This window comes from Prunus mume, linkage group LG3, assembly GCF_029339155.1.
Source record: "Prunus mume cultivar Tortuosa linkage group LG3, ASM2933915v1, whole genome shotgun sequence".
Classification (NCBI taxonomy): domain Eukaryota; kingdom Viridiplantae; phylum Streptophyta; class Magnoliopsida; order Rosales; family Rosaceae; genus Prunus; species Prunus mume.
In genome coordinates, this window is record NC_142700.1 from 28,480,867 (window position 1) to 28,507,451 (window position 26,585).

A 26,585-nucleotide genomic window follows, 5' to 3' on the forward strand; every position below is an offset into this window, starting at 1 on the left:
GACTTTGGGTTGGTTTGGAAACTTCCTCGCAATTTCCAAACTACAGTCTTGTGGGCCTTGGACATTGATGCAAATGCATGGGAAAGGAATCAACTAGACTAATGATACAGATTGAACATTTGACTCTTTAGCCAAAAAGCAAACACTTCTCCTCTATTGAATTGTAAAGACACTACACCATCAACTGAATGCCTTTTTTTAAAATATATACTTTTTTAACACTTCTCCTCTATTGAATTCTGAGATTTAAACTACATAATTTGACGCTAATTATGGAGAAATAAAACACAAAACTTCAGAAAAAACAATCTAGCAAATGGCACAAAGAAAAAGAACAAAAAATTATCAACATCCTAGACTGCTTGGTTGAAGCCCATTTGGCTAGCAGAGACTACAACCAGCTCCAAGAAGAAGAGCTATATTAGCGCCCCACTTGAAGTCTTCCATTGCTCTGCATTTTTGGGTTCATAAAATCAGCTGCTAGCAGATCAACAAGGGACATATAGATTAAGCCCTGTATTTGACCAAAAAAGTTAGGGCGTTTATCTAGTGAGAACAATAAATGAGAATGTTATATAAGAACACCATTGGATTAAATTGAACGATTGAGATTAAAACATGGTTTTAATAGGTTTCACATACAAACGGGTAAAACAAAACCCATATACCCAATACCCATCAGACATCTCCTCTTTTTCTTCAATTTTTCCTATTTGTCCCTACCTGCACTGCACATCTCATCTTTGACTTGTCTATCTCCATCTTCTTCTTCCTCTCTCTCCAACCATTTTCTCTATATCAACTACAAATTAACCTTTTTGTTTTATCATATGACAATAAAAAAAAACCCAACTAGTGATAGGTTAGCAAAATATTCAAGATCTTCAAAATCTGGCATACCCTTTTCTTTGATTCCATCCTCTTGAACCCTCAGATTTAACAAATAGTATTTATTTTATCTTTATGATTTTGGAACTCTATTTTCTTATTTTTCTTTGGGTTGTCAAAAACAACCAACTCCATCGCTTCCTAAAAAGGAATTCATATGGTTCGGTTATCATGTTTGTCGATTTTCTATTTCTTTTATAACATGGCCACGGATTTGCAGGCTATAGCATCGGTTGCTCAGCTCCATTTTTGTGTTTTTCTGATATGGATTTCTTGGATCTTGGTATCTTATTATGTATTTTGTGTTTGATTTGTTGATTTGTATGCCATCAAATAATTTAGGTTGTTGATATCTTATTTTGTAATTTAGGCTACATCTTTATCTCACTCCCTATTTGATGCCCTTAGCATGTTGTAGACAATCTATTTATCTTCAAATTGTTTTGATTTAAAGTTTAAGGTAATCCACTCATCACCCAATTTGGTTTAAAATTCAAGAACATGAGAAACCATCTCTTACTTGATAAACTTTTTTGTCTCCTGTCATTATTGTGTATCATACTTGTAGCATATTTCAGGCTGTCTATGTGGATAATGAGTCATTTATGTATCATCATGGTTATGGTTATGCACCCTAGGACATCTCTGTTGTGCATTGTCAGTAACTCAAATGTGTGTCATTCTCGCGTAGCGCCATGTGTTATTAAAGTTTCATATTAGAGTTTCATTTTGTGTATATTTATCTTAATAAATGCACAAAAAATTAATATAAAAATCAGAAAATACATAAAAAATTTCTACAAACTCCTTGCGACATTATCTTTGACTATGAAGCGTGAAATTTCAATTTTGAGTTTGGGAAATTTGAAGTAATAAATTGAGGAAGAGTTGTAGTGATGAAGGGTAATGATCTTTATACTTGGAGTTATACAAACTTCTTGAGAAATTATTTGATTTTTTTTATAAGTCAAAATTATATTTTACATCTCAAAACATGTAGAAAATGTCATAAGGAGTTCTTAGGATTTTTTGGGGTATTTTTCTATTTTTTTAATGAATTTATTATGATTTTTGGAAGTTAAGGCATTAGAAAATAATTTTAAATGGAAGAGAATGACAAGTGGCAGCACCTGAATGGTGCATCGTCAGTTCTTCAGACGTGTGTCATTCTCGCGTAGCACCATGTATCATTAGAGTTTCATTTTGTATGTATTATCTTAATAAATTCACCAAAAATAAATTAAAAATTCAGAAAAATACACCAAAATTTTCTAAAAATTCCTTGCGCCATTATCTTCTACTATGAAGCGTGAAAGTTCAAATTTGAGTTTGGAAAATTTGAAGTAATAATTAGAGGAAGAGTTGTAGTGATGAAGAATAATGATCTTTACACTTGGTGTTATAAAAACTTGACTATGAAAAATTATTTGATTTTTTTATAAGTCAAAATTATATTTTAAATCTCAAAACATGTAGAAAATGTTACAAGGAGTTCGTTGGATTTTTTGGGGTATTTTTCTGCCTTTTAATGAATTTATTATGATTTTTGGAAGTTAAAGCATTAAAAAAGAGTAATGAATGGAAGAGAATGACAAGTGGCAGCACCTGACTAGTGCATCGATCAGTACTTCAGACGTGTGTCATTCTCGCGTAGCGCCACGTGTCATTAGAGTTTCATTTTGTGTGTATTTATCTTAATAAATACACATAAAATGAATAAAAACTCAGAAAAATACACCGAAATTTTTTACAAATTCCTTGCAACATTATCTTCGACTATGAAGTGTGAAAGTTCAAATATGAGTTTGAGAAATTTGAAGTAAAAATTGGAGGAATAGTTGTAGCGATGAAGAGTAAAGATCTTTACACTTGGTGTTATACAAACTTGACTACGAAAAATTATTTAATTTTTTTATAAGTCCAAATTATATTTTAAATCTCAAAACATGTAGAAAATGTCATAAGGAGTTTGTAGGATTTTTTGGGGTATTTTTCTGTTTCTAATGAATTTATTTAGATTTTTGGAAGTTAAGGCATTAGAAAATAGTTTTAAATGGAAGAGAATGACAAGTGGCAGTGCCTGAATGGTGCATAGTCAGTTCTTCAGACTTGTGTCATTCTCGCGTAGTGCCACATGTCATTAGAGTTTCATTTTGTGTGTATTTATATTAATAAATACACCAAAAATAAATAAATAAATCAAAAAAATACACCGAAAATTTCTAAAATTCCTTGCGACATTATATTCAACTATGAAGCGTGAAAGTTCAAATTTGAGTTTGGAAAATTTGAAGTAATAATTAGAGGAAAAGTTGTAGGGATGAAGAATAATGATCTTTACACTTGGTGTTATAAAAACTTGACTATGAAAAATTATTTGATTTTTTTATAAGTTAAAATTATATTTTAAATCTTAAAACATGTAGAAAATGTTACAAGGAGTTCGTAGGATTTTTTGGGGTATTTTTGTGCTTTTTAATGAATTTATTATGATTTTTGGAAGTTAAAGTATTAAAAAAGAGTAATGAAGGGAAGAGAATGACAAGTGGCAGCATCTGACAAGTGCATCGTCAATATTTCAGACGTGTGTCATTCTCGCGTAGCGCCACTTGTCATTAGAGTTTCATTTTGTGTGTATTTATCATAATAAATACACCAAAAATAAATTAAAAAAATCAGAAAAATACACCAAAAATTTCTAAAATTTCCTTGCGACATTATCTTTGACTATGAAGTGTGAAAATTCAAATTTGAGTTTGGAAAATTTGAAGTAATAATTGGAGGAAGAGTTGTAGTGATGAAGGTTAATGTTCTTTACACTTGGTGTTATACAAACTTGAAGTTGAGAAATTATTTAATTTTTTTATAAGTCAAAATTATATTTTAAATTTCAAAACATGTAGAAAATGCCACAAGGAGTTAGTAGGATTTTTTGGAGTATTTTAATGCTTCTTAATAAATTTATTATAAATTTTGGAAGTTAAAGCATTAAAAAATAAAAATAAATAGAAGAGAATGACAAGTGGCAGCACTGACTCTTTGCATCATCGATTACTTGGATGTGTGCCATTCTCGCTTAGCGCCACGTGTCATTAGAGTTTCATTTTATGACACGTGGCGCTATGCAAGAATGACACACACCTGAAGAATTGATGATGCACCATTCAGATGCTGCCACTTATCATTCTCTTCTATTTAAAACTATTTTCTAATGCCTTAACTTCCAAAAATCATAATAAATTCATTAAAAAACAGAAAAATATTCCAAAAAATCCTACAAACTCCTTGTGACATTTTCTACATGTTTTGACATTTAAAATATAATTTTGACTTATAAAAAAATTAAATAATTTCTCAAAGTCAAGTTTGTATAACACAAAGTGTAAAGAACATTAACCTTCATCACTACAACTCTTCTTCCAATTATTACTTCAAATTTCCCAAACTCAAATTTGAACTTTCAAGCGTCATGGTTGAAGATAATGTTGCAAGGAATTTCTAGAAATTTTTGGTGTATTTTTCTAATTTTTAAATCATTTTTTGTATATTTATCTTAATAAATATACACAAAATGAAACTCTAATGACACGTGACGCTAAAGGAGAGTGACACGCGTCTGAAGTACTGACGATGCACCAGTCAGGTGCTGCCACTTGTCATTCTCTTCCATTTAATACTATATTTTAATCATTTAACTTTCAAAAATTATAGTAAATTTATTAAAAAGCAGAAAAATATTCCAAAAAATCCTACGAACTCCTTGCGACATTTTCTACATGTTTTGAGATTTAAAATATAATTTTGACTTATAAAAGAATCAAATAATTTCTCAAAGTCAAGTTTGTATAATACCAAGTATTAAGATCGTTAACCTTTATCACTATAACTCTTCCTCCAATTATTACCAAAATTTCCAAACTCAAATTTGAACTTTCACGCTTCATGTTGAAGATAATGTCGCAAGGAGTTTGTAGAAATTTTCTTTGTATTTTTTCAATTTTTATTTAATTTTTTTTTTGTATTTATGAAACTTTAATGACACGTGGCTACGCGAGAATGACACACATCTGAAGTACAGAAGATACACCATTCAGGTATTGCTACTTGTCATTCTCTTCCCTTTATTACTATTTTTTAATGCTTTAACTTCCAAAAATTGTAATAAATTTATTAAAGACCAGAAAAATACCCCAAAAAATTCTACAAACTCTTTATGACATTTTCTACATGTGTTGATATTTAAAATATAATTTTGACTTACCAAAAATTCAAATAACCACAGTGATTCAACAGAGATGTTGCATGTGTTGTCCTGTGCATAACCATAGCCGAGATATTGCATGTGTTGTAGGATGCATAACCATAACCATGATGATACATAAATGACACATTATCCCCATAGACAGCCTGTTATATGCAACAAGCATGATACACAATGATTATAGGATACAAAAAAGTTTATCACGTAAGAGATGGTTTATCATGTTCTTGAATTTTAAACCGAATTAGGTGATAAGTAGAATATCTTCAACTTTAAATCAGAAAAAGTTGAAGATAAATAGATTGTCTACAACAAGCTAAGGGTATCAAATAGGAAGTGAAAAAGAGATGCAGCCCAAATGACAGAATAAGATATCAACAAGCTAAATTATTGGACGGTATACAAATCAACAAATCAACAACCCAAAATACAGAATAAGATACCAAAATCCAAGAAATCCATATTAGAAAAACGCAAAAATGGAGTTGAGCAGCCGATGCTATGTAAATCATTCTAGTAAGTAAAATCAAAACAAAGGGCATTGATTTGGACTTGATGGCCTTCCCATCTATGGATGGCAAAAATCCCTCGGGGACGGGTCCCTATCGGGTCCCCGACCTAACAGAGGAGATTTAGGGCCAAACGGGTATCGGGAATGAGGATCCCCGAACTTGAAAAATCTCAGGGTATGGGGAGGAGGATGGTATTGGCGTCCCCATCCCCGAACCCACCCCTAAAATATATATGTTTATATTTAAATAAATAAATAAATAAATATAATATTTTTGTTTAACCCTAAGTTAACCTCCCTCTTCTAATTCTTCCTAATCTTCTTTGGAATTTCATATTGATTTGATTTTGAATAGTTGAGTTGAACTTTATAGTTAATTTGGAAGTGTTGAATAATAATTTGATATGAAACTTAATGTTAAAATGTATGATAAATATTTTTTATGCAAAAACAAATTGGGGATTCGGGCCGGGTATGGGGAATAGTCCCCGATGGGAACGGGATGGGATTCCCAAACCTATTGCGGGGATGGGTTCAGGGGCAGGCGAGGATGGAGAGTGGGGCGGGGATGGTATTGTCATGCGGCCCTACCCACCTGACCCGTTGCCATCCCTATTCCATCCCCTCCTAGCCATCATTGCCACCTGGTCCGCCCATCTTCCCACCCAAAACCATATGTAGACCCACCCAACACCCACGAACCCAACCCAAATCTCATCATCCTCCTCACCTCTCATATCTCTCCTAAGAACCCACAACCATCTCAAATCCATTTTTTTTTGTAAAATCAATATGCTTAATTTTTTTTTTTTCAGATCTGGAACTTGGGTTTGGTGGATGTCGAAAAGAGAATGGGTAAAGAGAAAAAGGGAGATAGAAAGAGGGTGGGATGGGGGTGGTGTGTGTTGATTAACTCCTTATTCAGAGTCTCTTGTTTGTTTGAGAAAAATAGTTGTTCCAGTGGGGTCTTGATAGAGAAGTTGAAGAGGATGGGGTCTCAGTTAGATATATGGGTTTTGTTTGACCTGTTTCCATGTGAAACCCTTTAAAGCCATCTTTTAATTTCAACTATCCAAGTTTATTCAACGGTCTAGATACAAGTTCGCACTTAATGTTCTCATATAGCTGTTCTCACTTGATCCGACTCGAAAAAGTTAAGCCCTATACATTGCCCCCTAGGCCTTCTCCAACTCATTTGATCCTAAACTCAAATTTTCCCCTCTCCAAAAAGTAATTATTTGGGTTTTGCCTGAACTCAAATAGTTTTTTCCCCTCAACCTCAAATTTTAAGTCTGCAACTTTATTAAATTGTTTAAAAATAATTTAAGTCTAATTTTTTTTTTCATGGATAACATTTCTTCATTTAATCTTTTTAAATAACTTCATAATTTAATTTTTTGAACAATTTAACCTAAAAAAAATTAAAATTCCCAAATATAATTTTATTTGAGAAATAAGTGGTTATTTATAGAGTTTGGAGTGAGTTTTGAAGTTGGATTTGATTTATATTAATTTAAAATATTATTTTGACCGTTGGATTTAAATTTTAGCAGTTGAATGTTTTTTTCTACCTTTAAAATAGTTTAGATTTAATATGGATCGTTGGATTTGGGTATTATTGGAATAAGAAAAAAGAAAAAAAGGAAAAAGATGAGACAGAATCTGTTGCAACATGAGTGCGACACCTGGTGCCCATTGATTCCTTCTTGCACATGAGCTGCGTCAGACTTAAGTGGGCTCCACCAAAAAGTTTTTCAGTCGAGAAAATAGCTAGACTTTGAAGCCAATCCAGTGCAATATAATACTTCCAATAAGAACTCACAAGCATGGCCAGGCTAGCCAGCCACTTTCTTTCATCTTCAAGGACATGTATATAGTTACCTACACTGCGCATAATCTAAAACCTTTTTTGTTTCTGATCAAGACAGCCCAAGTTAATTTGGTAGCTTATCCAAACCTTGCTCAGTATTAATTTAATACAAAGTGGCAAAAACTGTAGCCAAGTCCATTCATGAAGAAGACAGTCCATTGAAGAATTATTAATCTATGATTTGATTCTCTCACCTCTCTCTCTTCATTCAACGTTGTCATGCTCTTCATTGATCTCTTTCTTAATGATCATATTATTGCATTGACTTGGACCAAAGTTCAAGTGACATGTGAGGGGATTTTTTTTTATAGTTGTGCTCTTCCACGACATGTGGGGGGTTAATATGCTCATTGCTCAACATAGTCGCCTTCATTTATCAGCACCAGATCAATTGGCTTGTGCTTATCATATAACTTAATATATATATATATATATATATATAAAGCAAAAGACAGAGAATTGTGAAACATTTAAAATATCAGAAAATGCCATTGGTTAGTTCAAACATTAAGAATTGAAATTATTAATTAAATAAGGATAATATGGTAAATTTATATTTTTTCATATTAAAAAAATTAAAATTAAAAACAAAATTAGATAATAGGTCATACTTTTATGGAACATAACTACCCATGTTATCTTTCCTTAATTCTAAAAATTAAAAAAAAAAATCAATTGGTATATGCGTGAGCATGTGCCAGGAAATGTCACGGATGACTTTTTGAGTCTTCCTTCCGTGCGGCCTTAGACTTGATCGCCTCTCGAACAAGCTAAGTCAGCCTCCTTCCTACAATACAAGATCGAACCAAGCAAAGAACAATCGCAAGAGCAAGAACAGTAAGAATGCTTAACAGAGTTTGGGAGAATATATGCTTGTATTGCTACTCAAATGCTTTACAAGTTGTGGGGTGAGGATACACAATGTGTCATCCTCCTTATATACTATCCCTATCTCACCTACCACCACAGTAGGTGAATAAGATACAATGTCACCTACCAACATCTACCAACTACTGTCACCAACTGTAGTCTACCAACTACTATACAGCGAATCTGGACATGTGGGCTAAGAGGTCTAGCATGATCAATCCAACGGGTTGGGCCTTGAACATGCGGGCCGTGACATTCTCCCCCACCTAATCCGGAGACGTCCGTCGCCAGTAGATCCTTCTCGTTGAATGCTTGATGATGTCTTTGTACTTCCACAAAGACTCTTCTTTCTCCCGATTGCCTTCGGATTCTGGCGGCCCTTCCATTTGACAAAGTACTCAAAGTACCTCGGTACACCCTTGCGTCGCACCTCTCGCTTGGCCATGATGCACTCAACCTCCTTGTCAAATGAAGTCACCATCAAAGGTGGAGCTCGTTTGGACTCTCACGACTTGGCTCCTCGGGAGTCGGCATGGTAGGGCTTGAGATTGCTCACGTGGAACACCGGATGAATCTTCAATCGGGGTGGTAGTTCCCACCTGATAGGCGGCTCTTCCCACTTGATCGGATGATAGGAAATGGGCCCTCATATCTCCTCAACAACGCCTTGTGTAACTTTCTAGTGGACTTGTGTTGAGAAGGGTTGAGCTTCACAAAGACCATATCACCTGGTTGGAACACAACATCTCGCCTATGCTTGTCCGCCCATTTCTTCATCTTCAGAGTTGCCTTCTCCAATTGAGCCCGAGGCAGCTCATTAGTCTCCTGCCACTCCTTGGTGTCTTGTATGCAATTTGAGCTGGGCTACTCCCGTGTAGCGACACCCTTGTGTTCGGTGTCATAGGTTGTTGTCCTGTTGCCAACTCGAAAGGACTTGACCCTGTTGACTCCGACCGCTGCAAGTTGTATGAGAATTGAGCAACATCCAACAACTTTGCCCAATCTCGCTGGTTGGCACTCACATAGTGCCTCAGATTGTCCCACCTTGGAACATAGATCACCTTCCTTGTTGCATAAAGAACACCATCATCGGGCCAAAATCTTCTTGTCTTCCCATCTTTGACAAGCTCCAACAGATTTTGGGGATCATGCAACAAGCCCTCTCGTATCCTCTGCTCCGTGTCATTGAGCTTCCGACTCTTGAAAGCCAATGGGTGTCCATCTGCATGAGTACACCACCAATAGCAGAATCTGATGCATTCAGTGTGTACCTCAAATGGTTTGCTAAGATCAGGAAGTCTCACGGCATTGGTTCCTCTATAGGTGCCCTCTTCAACTCCTCGAAGGCATGATCCACCTTCCTCTTAGGTGGTAAGGTTTTGGGCAACTCCTTGGGCATGACATCTGCAAACGCCTTAGGGATTGCCTCCATAGTTTTCAAGGACGGGTTGGACTTCCTTCTGAACTATATCCATCTTCATAGTTGCAAGGACGTCGGTTCGCCCTTCTTCCAAGACTTTGAAAATTGCATGGTGACAAAAGCCGTCTCGCCTTGTTGCCTCACTGCCTGGCACCATGCATGGCATTGCTCCACCTTGTGCAATGCACATAGTATTAATAAATGGAATGGGAAATGCTTTACCTCGTCCATGAACTCCATTCCTAGCACGACATCGTAGTCATCCATTGAGATCACGGAGAAGTCAGCTACTCCTTTCCAAGTGGAAATGTGCAGCTCCACACCACGAGCTACTCCATCAATCGGTTTGGCAGTTGAATTCACCGTCTTCACTCTGCTTCCTTCGAGACTCGACACCCAAGTCTCTTTGCTTCCTGCACGGACATAAAAGTTGTGCGAGGCACTGTATCCACCAGGCACGGGTTGTCTTGCCATTCACCATGGCATCGACGAACATCACACCTTTGGCTTGAACACTGTGGTTGAGCGACTTTGGCCACGACATTGAAGCAGTGAATGGCCCCCATTCTTGCTTCCCTGTCGGCCTCCTCTTCCTTCTCTTGGTTCATAGCATTCAAGGCTTTCTTTTGCGGACAATCCCGCATCATGTGCGCTCCATCGCACAAGTAACAAGCTAGCTTTGACTTGTCTTTTCCTTGTCACCTTTGTCATTCTTCTTCCCGGATGACTTGTGACCGTCAGGACTTGTCTCGGCTTGCTACCCTCTTTCGGCTCGTTGTCTCCCCCACCGGATTCACTGCCATTTTCTTTCCTTTGAACTTGGAGTCGCCTTGATCATTCCTCTTGAACTCAACAAGAGACTCAGCTGCAGCAATCGCCTCTGACAAGGTTTGGACGTGTCTCCTTTGTAACTCCAGCTTGGCCCAATTCTGTAGGCCACTCATGAAGTACATGAGCTTGTCTTCATCTGTCATGATAGGCACCTCGAACAATAGGTTGGTGAACGTGGCGACATAGTCCTTCACGCTCCCAGTTTGCTTTAGCCATCTCAGCTTCTCCTTTGCCTCATACTTGGCATTCTCTGGATAGAAATGCAACATAATATCCTTCTTAAATTCATCCCAAGTCTCAAGTGTAAGCGTACCTTGTTCGATCTCCATAGATCGCAGCGCTTCCACATGAGAGCATTGTCGGTGAGAAACAAGCGTTGCCGTGTTGATCTTGGGCTCATCATCCTCGAGCGGATACTTGAAATACCTCTCGATATTCCACAAAAATGTGTCTAGCTCCCGCCTCCCTCTTCCCATTATAGGATTTGGGCTTGAAAGAATCTAACACCTTTGGTTCCTTGGTCGGGTCTTGTTCAAGACGACTTCCTTGCACAAAGCCCAATCTCCTTTCACATCCCTCACCTCCTCACGGCAGTAAGCTCTGCTAAGAAGTGATCCATCTTGGTTTGGACATCTAGCCGCATGCTGTCCAATGCGGAGTTGAGGGCTCCTTGGAATTGGCCTTGAAGCTCATCCACCACGGCTTCGAAACCACTCTTATGGGCGTCCTCCTCAGTCGCTGATCAAACTCGACCACGGCCATCTCCATCTTAGAAAGCCGCTTCTCCATCATGGCTACAACATCTCTAGATCGTTCCCTCTTTGATTTGCCCCCACGATCCATATTGACCTTGGGCAGATCGGTCTCCACATCGGATCCGCTCTTGACATGCTTCTTGAATGATTGAGCTTCGCTCTGATACCAAGCATCACGGGATGACTTTTTCGGAGTCTTCCTTCCGTGCGGCCTTAGACTTGATCGCCTCTCGAACAAGCTAAGTCGACCTCCTTCCTACAATACAAGATCAGACCAAGCAAAGAACAACCCATAAGAGCAAGAACAGTAAGAATGCTTAGAGTTTGGGAGAATATATGCTTGTATTGCTACTCAAATGCTTTACAAGTTGTGGGGTGAGGATACACAATGTGTCATCCCTTATACTATCCTATCCCACCTACCACCACGGTAGGTGAGTAAGATACAATGTCACCTACCAACATCTACCAACTCATCACCAAGCTGTAGTCTACCAACTACTATACAGCGAATGCGGACATGTGGGCTAAGAGGTCTGCGCATGATCAATCCAGCAGGTTGGGCCTTGAACATGCGGGCGTGACATGCAAACATCGGAGGCCTTTGGCCAACACCAGTGTGGTCGCACACTCGATATGTTTTGCGAGGAGAAAGAAGCGAGAAGGCGAAGGAATCTTTGGCGAATATTCTCGTGGGGAAAATCATTCCCTCAGTTACCTTTTCAAAGGAACAAGTCAAATTGTCAAGAACAATTAATAACCCAATTCCAAGGGTTATACATAAATGAAGAAAGTGAAAGGTTGAAAATATACATGTCATGATGACTGGTACAACAAGTGCAGACGAACAACTTCTTGATATGCAAAGGAAGCTTCTTTGAAAGGGAAGCGAAGTGGCAACGCTAAGCAGCTCAATTGGCCGCCAAAGTTACCGTAGATAGCGAAAAGAAAGATGAAGAAAGAAAGGAGGAGGAGATAAGAGAGAGTTCTAATAGCCAAATAAATCATCAAGATATAAAGACTTTAATTGCAGGAGGAATCCGCGAATTCCAGATGTCTATATCACCACCTATCCTCGGATACCGAAAGCCTTATCCAGCTCATTATGATGCGTTGCCTTTCCCCAAGGGTTATCAAAAGCCGACTTTCGATAAGTTTGATGGGATGAGCTGCTCTCCACATGAACATTTAGCTCACTTTTCCTCTGCATGTGGAGAAACTTCACAATTCGACACTTTGTAATAAGGCAGTTCGTTCAATCCCTCAAAGGGTCTGCTTTCATATGGTATACTCAATTACCGCATGGGTCCATTCTAACATGGGACAGCATGTAGAAGGTTTTTCTTGCACAATTTGTCAGCTCAAAGAAAAAGGTCTCGCTCATAGATCTGGCCAAAACCACACAAAAACCTGGGGAGAGTGCAAATGATTTTATTATGACATGGAGCAGTCTTAATCTCCAATGTATTGAAAAGATCACCGAGTTGTCTGCAATGCAGATGTTTTATAACAATCTCCTGTCATAAATTGCAACGTTTGTCGCAACAGCGGAGCCTCAATCATTTGATGCATTAGTGTCAAGGCGAGTAACGTTGAAATACAAATTGCTCATTAGAAGACAACAACAAAAATCTAGATTGGGGAAAAGAAGAATGAAGGCAAGAAAACATTCAAGAAAGGGGAGTCAATGCTACTTTTGTCAAAATAGACAAGAAAAATGACAGAGGTAAAGGAAAGAAGAAACGAGGAGACTCACTCTTAAAGAAAGGAAGGAAGTCAAGTATACATTTGATGAGCTCCTCGCAGCAAAAGCAATCAAACTTCCAAAACCAAAGCACCCTTCAGAAGTTGATAAGACTAATGATTCTAAATATTGCAGGTACCACCGGATTGTGAGTCATCCATTAAGAGATTGCTAAGTGCTTAAAAATATAATTCAAGAAAAAAAATCAACAATCATGAGATAGAGGTGGATTCATCTTCAAAGCAGCAAACTACAACATCTAACATGATTGAGGGTGAACTTATTCCTCATGTTTCCTTGCCAGAAGGAGCTATAGCCATAGGATTCCATGTTGACAATGAGGTTACAGTTGTTCATGCATACCCCGATATGCCTCGTCCTAGAAATCCTAATGTTTCTACCTTGTATGACCTGATGACCGACCTAGCCTAGATAATTGGGAAGATTCGTCAGACTTTTCCAATGACTCCTAAAGTGAATGGCAGATAGTTGTCGAAAGAAGGGCTAAAAATATTATCAAACATTCCTCGGTGCTAAAGTCATCTACTCACCATGGTGTTAAAATTACGAGTAGGCCATCTCTGAAAAACAAGAAATTGAAAAAGAAGATTTGGAGAAACCGAAGATCATACAAGGGAAAGAAAATGAACAGCAACCAAGGGCATTAGTTACCCGTGCTGAATTTTTACCTGTTAATCCCCTCAAGAAAAACTACGAAGGAAAGGAAGAATGCTTTAGTTGTTTCATGACTTACGTATGAAACCTCGAAGCAGATCAAACCACCTTGCATATTGCACAGTCATTCTGATAAGTTAAAAATGACAGAAATTTCAATTTCTTTAAAATGTTTTGTAGTGGAAATACCGATTAAAGCAAGTAGTTCTAGATCTCGGCAAGGACAAAGTTATGCAGGGACCAATCACGGCTTGATGTATTGGCTCATTTGAAACGTATCCCAGCTTTTCTTAATATCTATGATGCTATGCAAATGTCAAAGGAAATTAGAAGCTCTCATGGCTTTAATGAGGCCGAGATATTGAACCGTTTTGAGCGAAAACGCAGCTATTACATCACCAAAATATTGTGCTTGCATTTAACAAGCATCACATTTGATGAAAATGATATGATGCTTGGATCTGGAGTTCCAGCTGACCACTTTATGTTAGCGAGGTTGGAAATACATTGATCAACCGAATTTTGCTTGATTGTGGCTCAGTGATAAATCTTTTCCTTTAAAGACACTTCATATTATTGGAATGAGTGCTTGACAGTTGTCTCCATCTATGCTGACGATTCAAGGTTTCAATCAAGTCGGACAAAGAGCCATGGGTACCATAGCATTGCAAATGGAAATAGGGGAACTTTATTTTGTTGCTCTTTTTCATGTCATTGACGCTGAAACATCTAACAATGTGCTATTGAGGCGCCCATGGCTCCACATATATGGCATTGTTCCTTCTACATTACATCAGTGTTTTAAGTTCTTATCAAATGGGGAAGTCAAAAGGGTCTCTGCAGATGCTGATCCATTTGGTGGTGAAGAAGTTAATTATTCATATGCAAAGTTCTATAAATCACCAAGCCTTACACATGCAATGACAAGCAAAATATAGAAAAGGCCAAGCAAGAGCTGAGGCATAAAAGCAGGAGGAGCATTAGGATCAACAAAACCTATCAAAATAAAGATCACAGCGCCTTATGTTGTTTTCCCAAATAAAAAAAAGACTTCAAAGATAGCTTTCAAATATTCACCAAATGACCAAAAAAGACAGGTCAAAACCCACTGATGTCAGTTCAAAATACAATTAAGCCAACGTAGGATTAACTGTTCATTCTCAGGGGGCAGTATGATAGTCTCAATTGTTTTAAAGAAGAACACCACATTGTCCTTAATGGAAATCCAACTATTTTGAAGAAGAACAATAGCCGACGTAACTGTGTTGTTTTGTTTGAAGGAAATAAGTCTATGAGAACATCATCTTCAACTCCATTGAAGATAAAATCCAAAAAGGGCAAAGTCAGAAAGAACTGCATTGATGTCTCAGTAAAACAAAAAAATGGCATGCTCAAGGTAAAAGGTCCGAAAGCAGGAAGAGAGCAGGCGATGGTTTTGGTGACTTTGAAAAATATTTGTTTGCTAAAACTGAGCCAAGCAATAAACCACCCCGTATCTTAGTTTTTGAATGGCTTGGGAACAAAGCAAATAATTGTCCAAATCGCATCTCAGTTTTCGAAAGACTTGGAGGCGTTGCTACCTCACAAAAACTTCAAAACAATAAGAAATGGAGAGTCAAGAAAAACGTGATGACAAGTTCATAGCAATCCAGAAATTTTGAGGCTGCTCAAGTAAACTGTGTCTCAATTGTATATGATAACCCAACAGAATACGAAGAGCATGAAATCCAAACTCTCGATAATGAATTGATAATGTGGATGAGCTACAAGAAATTAATCTTAGTACAAATGAAAAGCCTAAACCCATTTTTGTGAGTGCCTTACTAACTCCAAACGTATTGGAAAATTATAAGTGTCTTATTCAAGAGTACCGAGATGTGTTTGCATGGGGCTATCAAGACATGCTTGGCCTAGATCCTAATGTAGCTATACATAGACTGGCAGTATCAAGTCAATGTCGTTGTGTGAAGCAAGCTCCACGACGATTTCGACCAGGGCTACAGGTACAAATAAATATTGAAATTGACAAGTTAATAAATGCTAGGTTCATTCGAGAAGTCCAGTATCCTACTTGGCTCACAAGCATTGTTCCTGTAAAAAAGAAAAATGGTCAAATAAGTATCTACATAGATTTCAGGATCACTGAATTATTGGTGGATGCAACTACTGGATTTGAGGCTTTATCCTTCATGGATGGGTTTTCAGGATATAACCAGATCAAAATGGCACCTGAAGATGAAGAGCTTACTGCATTTCAAACCCCAAAAGCATTTCGAACCCCAGATCAAAAATACTGGTGCGACATACCAAAGAGCCATGACAATCATTTTTAGCGACATGCTACATAACACCATCGAATGTTATGTGGATGATCTGGTTGTAAAAACCAGAAAAAGAGAGCATCATTTAAATGACCTAAAACAAGTTTTTGATAGGCTGCGAAAACATCAGTTAAAAATGAACCCTTTGAAATTGACATCGTGGGATCGAAATTGACCCTTCCAAAATCAAGGCAATCCTAGAAATGCCTCCTCCTTGAACCTTGAGACAGTTAAGAGGTTTGCAAGGAAGACTAAGCTTACATACGGAGGTTCATTTCAAATTTTTCTGGGAAGTGCCAGCCATTCACAAGGCTGATGAAAAGGACATACCATTCATATGGGATCAAGCATGCTAGAATGTTTTTAACAGCATCAAAGCATATCCTTTAAAACCCCAGTATTAATGGCAAAAATTAAGGGAAGACCCTTAATATTATACATCGCCGCACTTGAATGCTCATTGGGGGCAATGCTTGCTCAAAAAAATGAAGACAGAAAGGAGAATGCACTTTACTATTTAAGTTGAAGAACAGTGGGGGGCAAAACAAAACTACACCCCCATTGAAAAGGTTTGTTTGGCTTTGATTTTTGCTGTGCAGAAATTACGACATTATATATTATCGCATGGCATTACTTTAATCTACAAAGCAAATCCTCTCAGATATCTCATGGCAAAGCCAGTGCCTTCTGGGCGTTTAGCAAAATGGTCTCTTTTGTTATTAGAGTTCGAAATTAAATATGTATCCCAAAAGGCAGTCTAGGGACAGCCACTAGCTAATTTCCTAACTGCACACCCCGTGCCAGACAATATGGAGTTGCCAAATGATTTACCAGATGAAGAGGTATTTTCTACAGAAATCTCACCATGGCAACTTTATTTTGATGGAGCAGCTAGAAAGAAGAGAGTGGGGGTAGGCGTGGTGTTCATCACACCATCAAGGGGCTTGATCCCCTACTCTTTTTCTCTAATGACACTCTACTCAAATAATATAGTAGAATTTGAGGCGCTCATCATTGGCCTCGAAATTCACTTGAAATAAACATCAACTATCTGCATGCATTTGGAGATTCACAACTAATTGTCAAACAATTGAATGGCCAATATGCAGTCAAAAATGAAAACTTGGTTGTATACAATGATAGAGCTAAATATTTAATGACCCAATTTCAAGACATTCAAATTGCCTACATCCCAAGGTCAGAAAATGACAAAGCTGATGCATTAGCAAATCTGGCGGCATCTTTATCTCCCTGAAGAAAGAGACATACAAGTCACTGTTGGAGAGCGTCATCTACAATTCCTTCAGATTTTGATCGGTTGAGGGAAAAGCATGAGGTCAATGTTGTCACAGTTTATGAAATTGAATAGGGCCTAGATTGGCGCCAATCCATGAAAGATTTTCTTCAACATGAAAAATTACCAACTAATCCAAAGGAAAAGAGTTGATGTCAGGCATAGGGCCAATCATTTCATATATCTAAATGACACTTTATACAAGAGATCCTTTTATGGAATACTCCTTCGGTGTTTATCAAAACAAGAAGCAACTACTGCCCTTTTGGAAACTCATGGAGGTGTCTGTGGTGCCCAGCAATCTGGACCCAAGCTTGTAGCCCAACTAAAAAGGTTAGGATATTACTGGCCAACCATGGTTCAAGATGCGATTAAGTTTTCAAATAATTGCAAGGCATGTCAACTACACGGAGATTTCATACACCAACCACCTTTGCCTCTTCATCTAACAATATTATCTTGGCCATTCGATACTTGAGGATTCGATGTCATAGGCATCATAAAGCCTAAAACATCTTGTCAATACCAGTATATCTTAGCTGCAACAAACTATTTTTCAAAATGGGCAGAAGCAATGCCTTTAAAAGTAGTGAAAGCAGAAGATGTTGCAAATTTTATAAGGACACACATAATTCATCGTTATGGCGTACCTTCCAAAATCATTGCAGATAATGCCTTGTATTTCAAATGCAAGACTATGGTCAAGCTCTGCGATAAGTACAAAATCGGACATTCATTTTCTCCAATGGCCAAGATTCTTAAGAAAGTGAATGGTTGAATATTGTGTTGTATTCTCAACGTCAAATAGTACAATACATATATACAACAATAGCCTTCTATCAACCCTGCTGTTAAGGCTGTGAAGACGTGATCCAATATTAGTGGGATTTGACCTACACTAATTTGGGCAAGTAAAGATATTACAATATTTACAAAGATATTTCCTAATACTCCCCCTCAAGTTGGAGAGTGAATATCATGAAGTCCCAACTTGTCGCGCAATGTCACAAATTGATCCTTCCCTAAGGCCTTCGTAAAAATATCTGCCAATTGGAAGTGTGTAGGTACATACGAAGGACTAATTATTCCAGCTTGTAGTTTTTCTCGAACTATGTGACAATCAATTTCGATGTGCTTTGTACGCTCATGGAAAACAGGATTAGCGGCAATATACAAAGCTGACTGATTATCACAAAACAATGGTGCAGGAGCTATCTGTGGGACTTTTAAATCCTGTAGTATAAAGCGTAACCAAGTCAACTCCAAACATGTGTTGGCCATAGCTCGATATTCAGCTTCTGCTGATGATCTTGAAACATTGGTTTGTTTCTCGGATTTTCATGAGATGAGTGAATTTCCAAGAAAAACACAGTATCCTGTAACTAATCTCCTTGTCGCACGACAACCTCCCCATCTGAATCACAAAAAGCTTTTAATGTAAGATTGTTGGTGGCGAAAATAACAAACCACGACACAGAGTCCCTTGAGGTATTTAAGGACCCGTATGGCGGCATCCCAATGAGGTGCGAGGTGATGCATGAATTGACTTAGTGTTCAAACTGGATAGACTATATCAGGCCTTGTGTGATAAGGTAGATCAATCGGCCAACCAGTCTCCTGTATTTGGTTGGATCATTCAGTAATTCTCCATATGTGGGAGTGAGTTTCAAATTCTGTTCCATTGGGAACTTGTCTGGGCGTGCGCCTAGAAGTCCTGAATCCTGCAAAATATCAAGTGCGTACTTTCTTTGAGACATGAAAATACCTTTCTTGGAACGAGAGAATTCAATGCCCAGAAAATATTTCAAATCTCCAAGATCTTTGATGCGGAAGCGTTTGAGAAGGAACTTTTTGAGACGTTCCATTTCTTGAAGATTATTTCCTGTGAGAAGTATGTCATCAACATAGATAAGAACTACAGTAAATGAAGTGCCTTTAGCCTTGGTAAAAAGAGAATAATCAGCTTTAGACTGTTGATAACCGGCCTTTTGAATGGTATCGAAAGGTGGAAAACCAGTTCTGGAAGCTGTTTGAGACCATAGAGAGATTTGTTGAGCCGACATACAACGTTCTCCCCCTGTCGGCGAAGACCAGGAGGAGGCTCCATGTACACCACCTCATGTAAATCGCCATGGAGAAAAGCATTCTGAAGCGTCTAATTGGTGGAGGAACCAATGGCGTGCAGCATGATGAGGGAGGCGGAGGGTAGTGAGTTTGGCTGTAGGGAGAAAGTCTCCGATAATCAATGCCCTCAATTTGCGTGTAGCCTTTAGCAACGAGCCGAGCCTTGTAGCGCTCAATGGTGCCGTCGGACTTGTATTTGATTTTGTAGACCCATTTGCAGCCGATCGGTTTATGACCAACAGGCAGTGGAACCAAACTCCAAGTGTTATTGTCTTTGTAAAAAGTTCTGCGAGACATGGCTTGGCACCAATGTGGATCAAGAATAGCCTGAGCATAGGATGTGGGTTCTGTGTAACCTGTAATGTTAGCAAGAATAGCACAATGGGCAGAAGATAAACGAGAGTAGGTAAGGAAGTGGGAAAGAGGATACCGAGTACGATGCGAGCAGGCGCTGAGGTTGAGTGATTGCGTGGTTGGACATGTGGTAGTCTCTATGCCATGCCGGAGGATGTTTAGAGCAGTGGACTGTCGAGGAGGGGGAATGAGAGGAATGGGATTATCTGTATGTGGAGGGGTGGGGTTGTGGATGGGGACAAAGGTGGGATGGGAGAGGTGGGTGTTAGGCCCGTCATGTCTTGTCAGAGAGGATAAGTGGTTAAGCGTTGGTGGTGGGTTGGTTAGAGGTTGGCGGATTGGCTGGTGGGTTGGCGGATCGATGGGTGGGGTCCAATGTTAAGAAAATCAAAGGAAAGGTAGGGTGGGGGGTATATGGGGAAAGTGAGGCCGAAAATTGAGAGAAAGGGAAGGTATTTTCACAGAATCGGACATCACGGCTTACAAAGAATTTGTTTGTCTCCAAATTGTAGAGTTTGTAACCTTTTTGGCCAGTAGGATATCCAACAAAAACACAACGTATGGCACGGGGATCAAATTTATGAATAAGATGGACAACAGTTGCATAACAGAGACAACCAAAGACTTTCAAGTGGTTGAGTGATGGGGGACGGTTGTATAACAATTCAAAAGGTGATTTATTGGAAAGTAATGGTGAAGGTAATCGGTTAATAAGATAGACAGCGGTCAAGACACATTCACCCCAGAAAATAATGGGTAAGTGAGACTGAAAAAGTAATGCACGTGCGACAGTGAGAATGTGGCGATGCTTGCGTTCGACGACTCCATTTTATTGTGGAGTGTAAACACAAGTGCGCTGATATTCAATGCCATTATTTTGAAAAAAATCCCTCATGGAGAAAAATTCAGACCCGTTGTCTACCCGAATGGTTTTAATGTTAGCATGGAATTGAGAGTGGGCAAAAGCAACAAAAGATTTGAGAAGGTTTTGGGTTTCAGATTTATGATGCATCAAAAATATCCATGTGCACCTAGTAAAGTCATCCACAATGGTAAGGAAAAAACGTGCACCTGAATGTGTGGTAACTTTGTGCGGACCCCAAATATCACAATGTAACAAATCAAAAGGAGCTTTAGTTGATATTGAACTTAGAGGAAATGGAAGTCTTGTTTGTTTGGCCATGGGACAAACACTACAATTATTATCAAAAGAAATGGTATTGGAAGGCAATAATGAAGAAGCTAATCGAAGACGAGCAGGGGACGGGTGTCCAAGTCGCATGTGCCATAAATCAGATGAGAGTGAAACTTGATATGAGACAGGTGTCTTTTGCAACGGAGACATGTAATAGAGACCACCACGCTGTTTACAGAGCCAATCATCTTCCCAGTAGCCAAATCCTGCAAGACACGAAGGTAGGAAACAAAATGGCTGTGATTTAGAGAAGTAGTGAGTTTCTTTGTGCAGACATAAGATTTAAGCGAAAAGATGGAACACACAAAACTTTATCTAATGTGATATTTGAATTGAATGGTATAGTGCCAGTGGAAGTGATTGGGGCATGAGAACCAGTAGGTAAATTAACAATGGGCATTTGTGATGATTCAGTTTTGGTGAAAAGTGTGGGGTCATGAGTGATGTGATCAGTAGCTCCGCTATCTAAAATCCAAGGTTTAGTGAACACAGAATTTATGGAGGAAATGGAAAAGGAGCAGGACTGCAGCATTTGCATAAGCATTGCTATTACCAGAGGAATGAGTTGAACTCATCATAGAAACGGCATGTGCTAGTTGTTGGAGTTGCTCTGCAGAAAGCCCATGTAAAGGGTTGGATTGAGAGGCTGGCTGGGTTGTTGCATTGAAACCATATATGGGCCTCATCTTATTTGGAGTGTAATCGCTGCGTGAAGGCGATGAAAAAGACCCACGCTTGGTGTGCCCTTTAGACCCTTGACGTTGTTGCTTAGATTGATTGTGCTTACTGCCTTGAATTCCTGTGTCATTGGGAACCCATGTCCCATTTTTAAATTTACATCTATCCTCAGTGTGGCCTCTCCTATCACAATACTTGCAATGGAATTTGAGGGTCCGACATTCTTCAATTGTATGACCGTTTCTATCACAGTGCTCACAGTGTTTGTTCATCGAATTATTCGACATATTGTTTGATCGGCTGTGAATCGCAGCAGCAATGGAAAAATTCTCTGTTGGTCCTGATGTTATTTGTCGCTGTGTTTCGTCTTGAACGACGAGTGAATAGGCTTAGCGGACATTAGGCAATGGCGACATCATGAGGATATTGCCGCGAACACCGTTGTAGGTGTCGTTGAGGCCCATAAGGAATTGCATCATTCGATCTTCTTCCTTTTGTGTATTGTGTGCTTTCATCTCGTTACATGTGAGAGGTGTTTGATATGTTTCTAAGTCGTCCCAGAGATCCTTGAGTTTCTTGTAATAGTCTGAAATCGTCATGGTGCCTTGTGAGAGAGAGGCGATGGATTTCTGTATCTGATATATGGTTGGTGCATTCTTTTGTGAGAATTGATCTTTGAAATCTTGCCACACTTGATGGACAGTCTTGGCATGAACAACTGCTTTGGCTAGATCGGGTTCCACCGAGTGAGCAAGCCATGATAAAATCATACTATTGCATTGATTCCAGAGAGCATATTCAGCTGGTTGTTCAGTTTCTGAAGGAGGTTGAACGGATCCGTTGACAAAGCCAACTTTGTTCTTGGCCGTAAGAGCATGGAGCATGGATTTACTCCAAGATGGGTAATTGGTGCCGTTCAACTTTATGGGAACGAGCATGAGACCGGGGTGATCTGATTGATGAACAAAATATGGATGTGATGAATCCATACCAGGATTTTTGGTGTTGGTGCTTGAATTTTTGGAATTATTGTTTCTGGTTTCTGGTGGTGTTTGATCTGACATGGTGTTTGAAGGTGGCTAGGAAGTAGAAAGGGTCAAGTACCAGGATGAAGCTCTGATACCATCTTAAGAAAGTGAATGGTTGAATATTGTGTTGTATTCTCAACATCAAATAGTACAATACATATATACAACAATAGCCTTCTATCAACCCTGCTGTTAATTTGTGAAGACGTGATCCAATATTAGTGGGATTTGACCTACACTAATTTGGGCAAGTAAAGATATTACAATATTTACAAAGATATTTCCTAATAAAGATGAGGCATTTAACAAGGTGCTTTGCAACATTCTCAAAAAGATGGTTTCGGGAACCAAGAAAGATTGGCATGAATGTCTCCAGGAGGCATTATGGGCTTCTGAGCATTGACAGCTGGATGCATTCCATATAGTTTGGTCCATGGGTCAGAAGCAACATTACCAAATGAAAATATGAAGGTTAGGCTAGCTGAGCTAGAGGCACTGGACGAAAAAGGCCTATCTGTGCAACAAAAACTCAAAGTTTACCAAGCTCAAATGGCTGGTGCTTTCAATAGAAAGGTCAAATTCAGGTCATTTTTTGGGGGAGATTTAGTTCTTACTGTACAAAGACCCATTGTCATTACTCGAAAGATGCGTGGAAAATTTGTTTCAAAATGGGAGGGACCCTATGTCATCACTAGGGTTTTTGCTAAAGGGGCTTATGAACTGTCAAATCCTAATGGAACATGCATCTACCCATGTGTAAATGGGAAGTTTGTAAATAGGTTCTATGCTTAGACAATAGCCCTTTGGACTGAAAACCCGAAAGGGCAGTTCAAGCAGAAGTTAGGGCAAAAAAAAAAAGGAATTGAACTACATGCGGCTTGATCCCTCAAAAGGGGTAAGTAGGCAGTCTGGTTTAAACATTAGGTGCAACCACAAGGATCACATAACCAAAAAAATCCTCCCTTCAAATTTGGCAGTGAACTACGTTTGGCTTGATCCCTTCACAAGGTATGTAGGCAATCTAATTTCACAGCTAGATGCAGCCATAAAACACACTTCCTCCCTTAAAATTTGGGAGTGAACTACGATAGGCTTAATCCCTTCACAGGGTACGTAGGCAATCTAGTTTCACAGCTAGATGCAGCCATAAAACAAACTTCCTCCCTTAAAATTCGGGAGTGAACTACGTTTGGCTTGATTCCTTCACAGCCCATCACAGGGTATGTAGGCAATCTAGTTTCATAGCTAGATGCAGCCATAAATCACCAAAACATTCCTCCAATTGTATTGGCATGAGGTGAAATCGAGTTTCCGAAATAAAATATTATGTGTAGCTTGTCAAAATTAAATAAATGTTCTGTCAACTTTATTATTGATGAAGAAAATGATGGAGAAAGATGTCAATTACAAAGAGATGATGCTCTATTGGGACTTATTACAAAAGGGAACTAGTGAAGCAATCAGTTTTTGGATTTTCACTTCCTGTGACTTGCAAGAGGCCTTGATATGCTCAATTTTGAGAAGCTCTTTTTCATCGATACGTGAGTGGTAAAGCTCTTCATCCAACTTGTTTTGTTTCTCCCAGGAAGTTTTGACATCTTTGATCTGACAATTAACAGAAAGCTTTCGTGAATCATGTTGTTCTCGAAGTATACGAGCTCGTTCCTCTGCCTCTTTAACAACAAACTCCTGAGCATCTAAGTCTTCAAGCTCTCAAGTAAAATTCGATAAGTATGAGTCAACTGCCTTTTTGGAGTTTAGACAATCATCATGACGGCAAAAGAGATTGTGAACCTGAGTACCTTGTTCAACAATTCTGGCGTTCTCAGAAATTTGTAAGGCACGGTAGAAAATTTGGTCAATTGTGTTAACAAACCATTCAAGCTCAATTTTGCCAAAATCGAGAATGTCCAACATTGACCGCAAGACATTGAACACTGAGTTCATTCCTTCATGATGAGCAAGTATTTCTTTAGATGACTTAGAAGAATGAAGTTTACCAAAAATACCTTGCACTTCACCAATAATATATACATGCTTGAAATTCTTCGCCTTTGAGCCAAAAATATCAAAGATTGATTTTTTACAGCCTTCCAATGATGACATGTCATTAGCTAATGGAGAAATAATGTTAACACCACAAGGTTAAGACCTAGCCAATTCTTGTGCCACAAAATTATCATTCGGAGGATTCAGGTAAGCCTGAATTTGCTTCAAAGTTGGAGTTGTCAAGAACCACATCTTTTGTAACCTTGGCTCTCTCAGGACCTATGCTCAAAGAACCATCGGATTTTGGATAACAAATCCCCTTAAAGTTTACATCTTGACTGCTTCCAGATGAAGAGAAAGTGTCTTCATTTTTTCTACCTGCCCTTTCCTTTCACCTCTTCCCAGGCCACGGGAAGTTTAGCTTTAATCGCTTCACACTAATGGACGAGTTTCTTGCTTCCACCTCAGAAATTAAGACTTCCTTTTGCAAGCCAGTGGAAACTTATTTCAAATTAGATATTACATAAATCGGTTTTTCTTTGAGAGGAGTTTGGACAGGTTTACATAAACAGTCAACACAGACAAACCCAAGTATGATATGGTATAACCCATCCACCACTGGCAGTACCAGTACGTACATTGCCCCATACGAGTATAACGCAAAATGAAGAAAAGCACTAAGTGTTTCTCCTTAGAAGTGAAGTTTGAGCTCTGAACAAATCCTCAACATTACAATGACTTCTCTCGGAGATACCAAAGCTAAGTTTATCAAAAAGAACACCCTGATCAAAGCCAAATTGGTGAGCAAATCTATTTGGGTGATAGGGCTCCAGCCAAAGTTTGTTATCAACCCTTACAGGAAGTTTGTCATCTGACAGTTTTTCATCATCCATAAAGGTAAGGCCATCCTGCTCATCAAAAGCGTTGGGACGATATCGCATGGATATGTCACTTCTAAAAATAACTCTGGCCTTTGAAATGTCCATATCGTTAGCAGCAATACCAGCATACTTAGTTAAATGAGGATAACTAGTTGGAAATTCAATATCATTATGGCATCTATACAAACAAGGAAAATACTCACCCATCCACCCAATGACGTAATGAACCGGAAAACAAGCTAAAGAAGTTCCAGGACCTCTCAGACAAGTGACAGTTTCCCCAAGTCCATGATATATATAACCCAACACAGTTGGTGCAATAGAAACTTTTACTCCTTGAGCCATCAAACTAGCCATGTAAAAAGTTTCCGGCCTTATCCGAGAGCCTCTTGACGGCAACGCAAATCTGCTAAGAAAGAATGCTAAGAAGGAAGTTAATTTTCCTTCTGTTGATATCTCCAGATTTAATTTTCAAGCCATAAGATTTTCTCTTGGTTTCAAGATGTTTCCTTCACAAGAAGTTCCATAAATTATTTTCCCTCTGAAAAAATGTGCAACACACTGGTCCCAGAATACACATTTTTGATCATAAAGTGAGCAGAGCTGAGAATAAATTAAAAGAAGTTCTCGAATGGTCGACGGATACATCCTTCACGGTGCAAATCCCTATTTGGAGGTATAAATTCTTCATAAGGAACTCCTAAAATGGGTGAACCCCCAATAATCTTCAGGTCATACAATGATATTCCCATTTCGCCATTTCCTTGGTGCAAAGTGTTGGTCAAAGGCATTCACAACTCTAGAAAGGCTTTCCAGACATTTAGCGAATACATATAAGGGTAGCGGGAAACAGCTACATCACCCTAGATTTTAGCATGAAATAATTCCTCTTTGAA

General features: G+C 38.6%; 4 pseudogenes; 1 reads left to right on the top strand and 3 right to left on the bottom strand.

The window, feature by feature from the left end:
• Nucleotides 1-8,666: 8,666 nt before the first annotated feature.
• Nucleotides 8,667-12,112, bottom strand: LOC148919313 (uncharacterized; annotated as a pseudogene).
• A 78-nt stretch (nucleotides 12,113-12,190) lies between these two features.
• LOC148919314 (uncharacterized) lies at nucleotides 12,191-13,582 on the top strand (annotated as a pseudogene).
• A 7,781-nt stretch (nucleotides 13,583-21,363) lies between these two features.
• On the bottom strand, nucleotides 21,364-22,913 carry LOC103334794 (uncharacterized; annotated as a pseudogene).
• A 1,328-nt stretch (nucleotides 22,914-24,241) lies between these two features.
• Nucleotides 24,242-25,794, bottom strand: LOC148919315 (uncharacterized; annotated as a pseudogene).
• Nucleotides 25,795-26,585: the final 791 nt, after the last annotated feature.